The sequence below is a fragment of the Myotis nattereri genome (assembly GCF_964212035.1).
Source record: "Myotis nattereri genome assembly, chromosome: 6".
Lineage (NCBI taxonomy): Eukaryota > Metazoa > Chordata > Mammalia > Chiroptera > Vespertilionidae > Myotis > Myotis nattereri.
The window spans coordinates 18,343,870-18,350,505 of NC_138081.1; the positions used below are offsets into that span (position 1 = coordinate 18,343,870).

At 47.6% G+C, this 6,636-nt stretch overlaps 1 protein-coding gene across 2 annotated transcripts in view; it reads right to left on the reverse strand.

Moving 5' to 3' along the window:
* Positions 1-6,348, reverse strand: part of RCAN2 (regulator of calcineurin 2) — a 249,491-nt gene extending 243,143 nt beyond the window's left edge. The window contains exon 1 of one of the 2 annotated variants that reach the window (XM_081094259.1): positions 6,062-6,348. The gene's annotated coding sequence lies outside the window, so the exon portion shown is untranslated. Of the gene's footprint in view, positions 1-5,690; positions 5,892-6,061 lie in introns of those variants that run through there. The other variant, XM_081094260.1, reaches the window with a different exon arrangement.
* Between the last annotated feature and the right edge of the window lie 288 nt (positions 6,349-6,636).

Sequence of the window (6,636 nt, forward strand, 5' to 3'; positions counted from 1 at the left end):
ACTATCATAATTTAAATTATTTTTACTTTGACTAAAATAATTAGTTCAGATAATGAGAGTTAATCCTTTCACTTTTGGGGAAGAAGGTAGAAAAAACTTCTTGCTATCAAATTTTCTTCCTCTTCTCCAAAGGCAGCCCTAGACAGTCTCAGAAATGAAGGTAAGAGATCAACCAAAGGACTTGTATGCATGCATATAAGCATAACCAATGGACACAAGACACTGGGGGATAGGGGAGGCTAGGGGACTGTCTAGGGCGGGGGAAAAAAAATGGACACATATGTAATACCCTTTGTAACACTTTAAGCAATAAATAAAAAAAAATTAAAAAAAAGAAATGAAGGTAAGATGAATAGAAGGTTAGCACCAGGAGTGAAGAAATTAAAGTGCCTTTGAAAAATGAAAGTTCCTACTGATCATTTTCATTTGATCTTCAAAGTCAAAATTCCCCATCTTTCTCAAACTTACTCTTTCTTGTATACTGTCTTTCCCACACCCAGTCTTATAGAGATTCAGTTAATATATAGCATTGTATTAGTTTTAGGCATACAACATAATGGTTTTGCCATAGCCTATATAATAAAAGCGTAATATGCAAATTGTCCCTTCGACTGGGAGGTCGTCCAGGAGTTTGACCAGGGGGCGGGGCCAGCCAGGGGAAGGGAGGGAGGCCCCAGCTGGTGGAGACAGCCACTAGGGACCCTACCAGTGCACAAATTTGTGCACTGAGCCTCTACTGTGTGTGTGTGTGTGTGTGTGTGTGTGTGTGTATAGCCATAGTAAATATCTATCACCTCACATAATTACAAATGTTTTTCTCCTGATGAGAACTTTTAAGATCTCTCTTAGCAACTTTCAGTGACGAAATACAGTATTGTTAACTATAGTTACCATATTAAACCCCCAGAACTTATCTTACAACTGAAAGTTTGTACCTTTTGACCATCTTCACCTATTTTGCCCATCCCTTACCCCTGCCTCTGACAACCACCAATCTGGTCTCTGTACCTGTGAGTTCAGGTTTTTTTTTTAGATTACAGATATATCTGTCTTTCTCTGACCTATTTCACTTAGCATAATGCCCTCAAGGTCCATCCATATTATCACAAATGGCAGAATTTCCTTCTTTTTTTATATATGCCACATCTTCATTATCCATTCATCCATGGACGGCCACTTAGGTTGTTTCCATATCTTGGCTATTGTAAAAAATGCTGCAATGAACATAAAGTCATATCTTATAGAGACAGTGATTTTCTTTCCTTCAGATAAATACCCAGATGTGGGGTTGCAGGATCATATGGTAGTTCTACATTTTAAATGGTTGAGGAATCTCCATACTGTTTTCCTTAGTGGCTGCATACCCACCAACAGTGCACAGGATTCCTGTTTCTCCACAACCTCACCAACATGTAATCTTGTTTTTGTTTTGTTTTCTTTTGTTTTGATAATAGCCATTCTAACAGGTGTGAGTTGCTATCTCATTATGGTTTTTATTTTCATTTACTTGATAATTAGTGATGCTGAGTACCTTTCATGTATCTGTTGGCCATCTGTATGTCTTCTTTGGAAAAATATCTATTCAATTCCTCTGCCCATTTTTTTTAAATCAGATTGTTTGGTTTTTGCTATTGAGTTGTATGAATTCTTTACATATTTTGGATATTAACCTTTTACCAACTATATGATTTGCATACATTTCCTCCCACTTCCTGGGTTGCCTTTTTGTTTTATTGATGGTTCCCTTTGCTGTGCAAAAGCTTTTTAATTTGATGTATCATCTTACTTGTTTATTTTGCTTTTTTCCCCTTTGTTTTGCTGATTAAAAAAAAAAAAATCACTGCCAAGACCAATTGTCAAGGAGCTTACCTCCTATATTTTCTTTTAGCAGTTTTATGATTTCAGGTCTTATGTTTAAGCCTTCAATCCACTTTGAGTTGATCTCTGTGTTTGTTGTAAAACAGTGGCTCAGCTTCCTTCCCCCCCCCCCCGCTCCCCACTCCCCACCCCCCACCCCCCCACTCCCCCCTGCCCCCCCCCCCCCCCCCCCGCATATGGCTGTCCAGTTTTCCCAGCATAATTTATTGAAGAAACCAGCCTTTCTTCATTTTATATTCTTGGTTTCTGTGTCATAAGTCAATTGACCATAGATGCATGGGTTTATTTCTGGGCTCTCTCTTCTGTCACATCGATCTATGTATCTGTTTTTATGCCAATACCATATCGTTTCGATTACTATAGCTTCATAATGTAGCTTAAAATCAGGAAGTGCAATGCTTCCAGCTTTGTTATTCCTTCTTAAGACTGTTTTTGCTATTCAAGGTCTTTTGGGATTTCATACAAATTTTAGGATTGTTTGTTCTATTTCTGTGAAAAATGCCATTGGAATTCAGATAGGAATTGCATTGAATCTGTAGATTGCTTTGGGTGATATGAACATTTTAACATTATTAATTCTTCTAAACCATTAGCATGGAATATTCCATTTATTTATGGATTCTTCAGTTTCTTTTATTGAAGTCTTACAGTTTTCAGTATACTGAAACTTCTTGGTTAAATGTATTCCTAGGTATTTCATTCTTTTTGATGCAATTTTAAATGAGATTGTTTTCTTAATTCTGCTTTCTGATAGCTCATTATTAGTGTATAGAAATGCAACTGAGTTTTGTATATTGGTTTGTATCCTGCAACTTTACTGAATTCTGTGTGTGTGTGTGTGTGATCTTTAGGGTTTTCCATATATAACATTTATAACATTGAGTTATCTGCAAATAAAGACAGTTTTACTTCTTCCTTTCTGACTTGGATGCCTTTAAAATTTTTTTTTCTTGCCTAAATGTTCTAACCCAGGCGTGGGCAAACTACGGCCCGCGGGCCGGATCCGGCCCGTTTGAAATGAATAAAACTAAAAAAAAAAAAGACCGTACCCTTTTATGTAATGATGTTTACTTTGTTTTTATATTAGTTCACACAAACACTCCATCCATGCTTTTGTTCCGGCCCTCCGGTCCAGTTTAAGAACCCATTGTGGCCCTAGAGTCAAAAAGTTTGCCCACCCCTGTTCTAACCAGTACTTCCAGTCCTATGTTGCATAAAGTAGTAAGAGTGACTATATTTGCCTTGTTCCTGATCTTAGAGGGAAAGCTTTCAGTTGAAATTCCTCATTTCTCAAACCTACTTGTTCTATTTACTTTCTAACTCAGTTAAAAGCCTGACAGTATCTAGACATCTTATCCTTCCACACCACCATCCACTTGGTGACCTAGTGCCATTGAGCGTCCCGATGAGATGAAATGGCTCTCTGTAGATCTCTTCTTTTTCCCTATTCTCCCCGGTTCAGGCACAATTCATTTCCTTTGGGGGAGGCGGTCTGGACCACTCTAGTGGTCTGAAATCTGAGCTCATTCGTCTTTGTAATCCCACCTACTCACCACCTCCAAAGTTACTTTTGCAAGACACAAGTCAGATCAAATCATTTCTCCCATAAAAACGTGTGGTTTCTCCTGAATAGGCTATATTCACGACCCAAGTGAACTAAAATCCCTCCTCCCCTGCCACACTCCCCTGCCACATCCCCATTTCAGAACACCTACACATTTTTTGAACATGACCTTTCCTTCAACGTGGATAGCCAACGCCCTTCCATTGAGAACTCCTAGTGCCTACTGGGATCCAGTCCACCTGTGAACTCTGAAGGCTCTTCCAGATTCCCTCCAGCCTTCTTTCCCTGGGCTCCCACTGAACCTGTTCCTGTTTCCACTAAACACTCACCATGCTGATCATTATCAGTTATTTTCTTGTCCTTTATTTGTGAGATGATTTCTGAAAGGCATGGGCCTCCTTCCTTCAGTCTCTGGCACAGGGCCTACATAGCACACAGTGGATGTTTGACCAACAGCTGTTGATTAGCTGAGTGGATGTCGCAGACAGTATGGGAAATGAGACCACAGCGGCTCTCAAAGTTGGTCTCAACAAACCTAGTTTCTGCACTGTATCTGACCAGCTGCAAATGATTATCCCAGTGGTTCTTAAGGGTGTGATAGCCACTTGCTAACGACAAAGCTCTCGGGTTTCCACTTAGGCCTACTAAATGTTCATCCCTGGAGACAGCCACGCCCTCCAGGATTCGGTTGAGTTCTGCAGGCTCTGTACACACAGGCATTTTGAAAGCTCTTGGGATTCTGTAGCTTTGGTTGAGAACACTTTTTCCCCCTCACAAAATTCAATGAACTGGGCTTGGGCACTAGGTGGCCAATTAATGCAGATGTGATTTGCAGTGGATTTGAAAGCAAAGTGCAACTCGCATTTCAGCCTCATTCAGCTCAATGACGGATCATACTTAATAGCTATAAGGCTAAAGGAAATCTATGTGTAGACTGAAAAGCAGCCAAATGTCCACTCCCCTGCCTTGTTCCACAGTCAGTGCTGACCGGCTTCGTGATCCTTCCCAGCTTCCAGGTTGTTCCTACTCCCTTGTGTCCCCAGAATGGAAGGGGCCAGTTGGCAAGGGTTGCCCTGTGCCTGCGATGCATTCGTCCTGTGTTTTGAAGTTGATGTAATACGTGTGAAAGTTGAGTGACATTATTGTAAATGTCCTATTTTCCCTAAAGTTGCCCTCCATGTGACAGGTGAAGTGGGATTCTGGCTGAAGGGAGGGGGAAGGAAGGGCGGGCTGGAATGCTCTGGCATCCTTTCTTCTCCCGTTGCGGGGCTGTATGTTAAAGGGAGCCCAGAAACTTTTGGTTTTTTACTAAAACAATCCTTTAAAAAGCTTTGGCTTTTGAAGTATCCATTGCACACGTCCATCCTACTGTAGGACACAGAAGAGATTTAAAGCATGCACTCTGCTCTATCGTTTTATTTTGGGATAAGAAAAAGACTGCAGTGCCTTGGAGAATAAATCATTAACTAAAAGTCAAATCGAGACACCCTGGAAACCAGTGAGACCTGGAGGCGGAGGAGGGATCAGGTGGCTGAGATTTGCCTGTTCCCTCCAGTGACTTCCAGAGCGAAGCATCCCACGGGCAGGGCGGGCGAACTCGGCACACTGTGCTCCCTTCTATTTCACTTTTCCAACTTGGAGTTATTTTTAGATGACCCAAGCCAGCTAATCCCAGGGAGGACAATTCCCGCTGCGCCTCGGAGCACCTTCGTCCGGCCCAGTGCTTTCCTTTAAGCGCTGGGAGAGGAGCCCCCCGCGTTTATCCTTTGCGCTCTGGGTCCGGTCCACCTCGTCTAACCACCACCCCCCACACCTCAGTCCCGGGACCACAGGCGTCTTTCTTTACCCGCCATTTACGCACCTGCTGCTGCTCCCGAGAAGGCAAACCCTGGGGCCACTGGGAATGGGAAGAGGCTCTCGGAGACCCGCGCCCTGTAGCAAGGGGTCAGGAGAGACCTCTGTCCCCAACGCCGCCTTGGGGGTCTTCAACGGGATCCGGAGACCCCCCCACCCCCGCCACCCCCTGGCCCACTCCCTCACCCGCTCGCGCTCGCCCGCCCCCTGCCACGGTCCGGGGCGCGGCTGGGGCGCCCCACGCAGCCCGGGCAGGACCGGGCGCAGGAGCGAGTGGGCCGGCGCCGTTACATAACCGACCTGATGGGCGTCCGCGCCGCGCCGGCGGAGACAGACACGGAGGCTCGGGCGGTCGGCGGGGGGCCGGCGACTGGGGGCGGCGCCGCCTGCTCACCTGCCCGCCGGTGCGAGCGCGTGGGGCGGGCGCGGTGCCCGCGGGCCTGAGTGCGGGGCCGTCCTCCGCGCGCCCCGCCTTCCCGTGTCCGGGCAGTCCGTCCGGGGTCTCTGCCTCCTGCCCGGTCGTCTCCACCACCTCCGCCGCCGGCGCCGGGACAAAGCGGCTCCGGGGAGGGGCCGAGCGGTGGTTCTCGCAGGAGCCGGCGGGGATGGGCGCGCCCCCGGCTCCGACTCATCGGGCCAACCTCCAATCAGACCCCAGGAAACCGAAAGCCCCCTTCTGGCCTCTTCTCATCTCTTCCCACCCTGACCCGGAGCCCTGCCGGGTCCCCTACCCATCCACCTCCGGCGCGCCCACTCAGCCCTTACCTTCTCCTTTCCACTGGGCGGGGGGAGGGAGCTGCGGGGGTGAAGACCCTCTGGGGATCCAGCGCAGGAGCCTGTGCAGAGTCCCGGCCTGGGCTAGGAGGGGCTTCCCAGGGTCCCAGCCAGGGCGGTTGGAGGGGGGGCTTGGAACTGGGACTGGGGAGGGGGCTGATTCTGAGGCGCAGGGTGACTGGGCAGAAGAAACTGGCCGAGGAGCAAACTGTGCATAGGGCGTACTGGCCAGAGATTCTTACGAGCGGACTGCCCCCCCACACACACACACCCCGCCTCCCCTTCACTGAGGAAACGTCGGGAAACCCCTGGAAGGTCCTGGGGTTCGCGCGGGGTGGGTGCTGGCGTCCTCTGGCTGGCGTCCCCCGCGCCCGCCCCGCCCGCGTGGCTGAAGGTGCCCTGCGCGGGCTTCACAGCTTTGCCAGGAGTCGCAGCCACCAGACCTGGGGACAGAAGGGCTTCAAGGACTCCCATTGTGTGAGAGCCCGTGACCCGAGGAATGGGAAGCTGGTGTCATACAGCAAACCGTTGCATGTGAAACAGAATCTAGGGTAGATCTGTTGCTC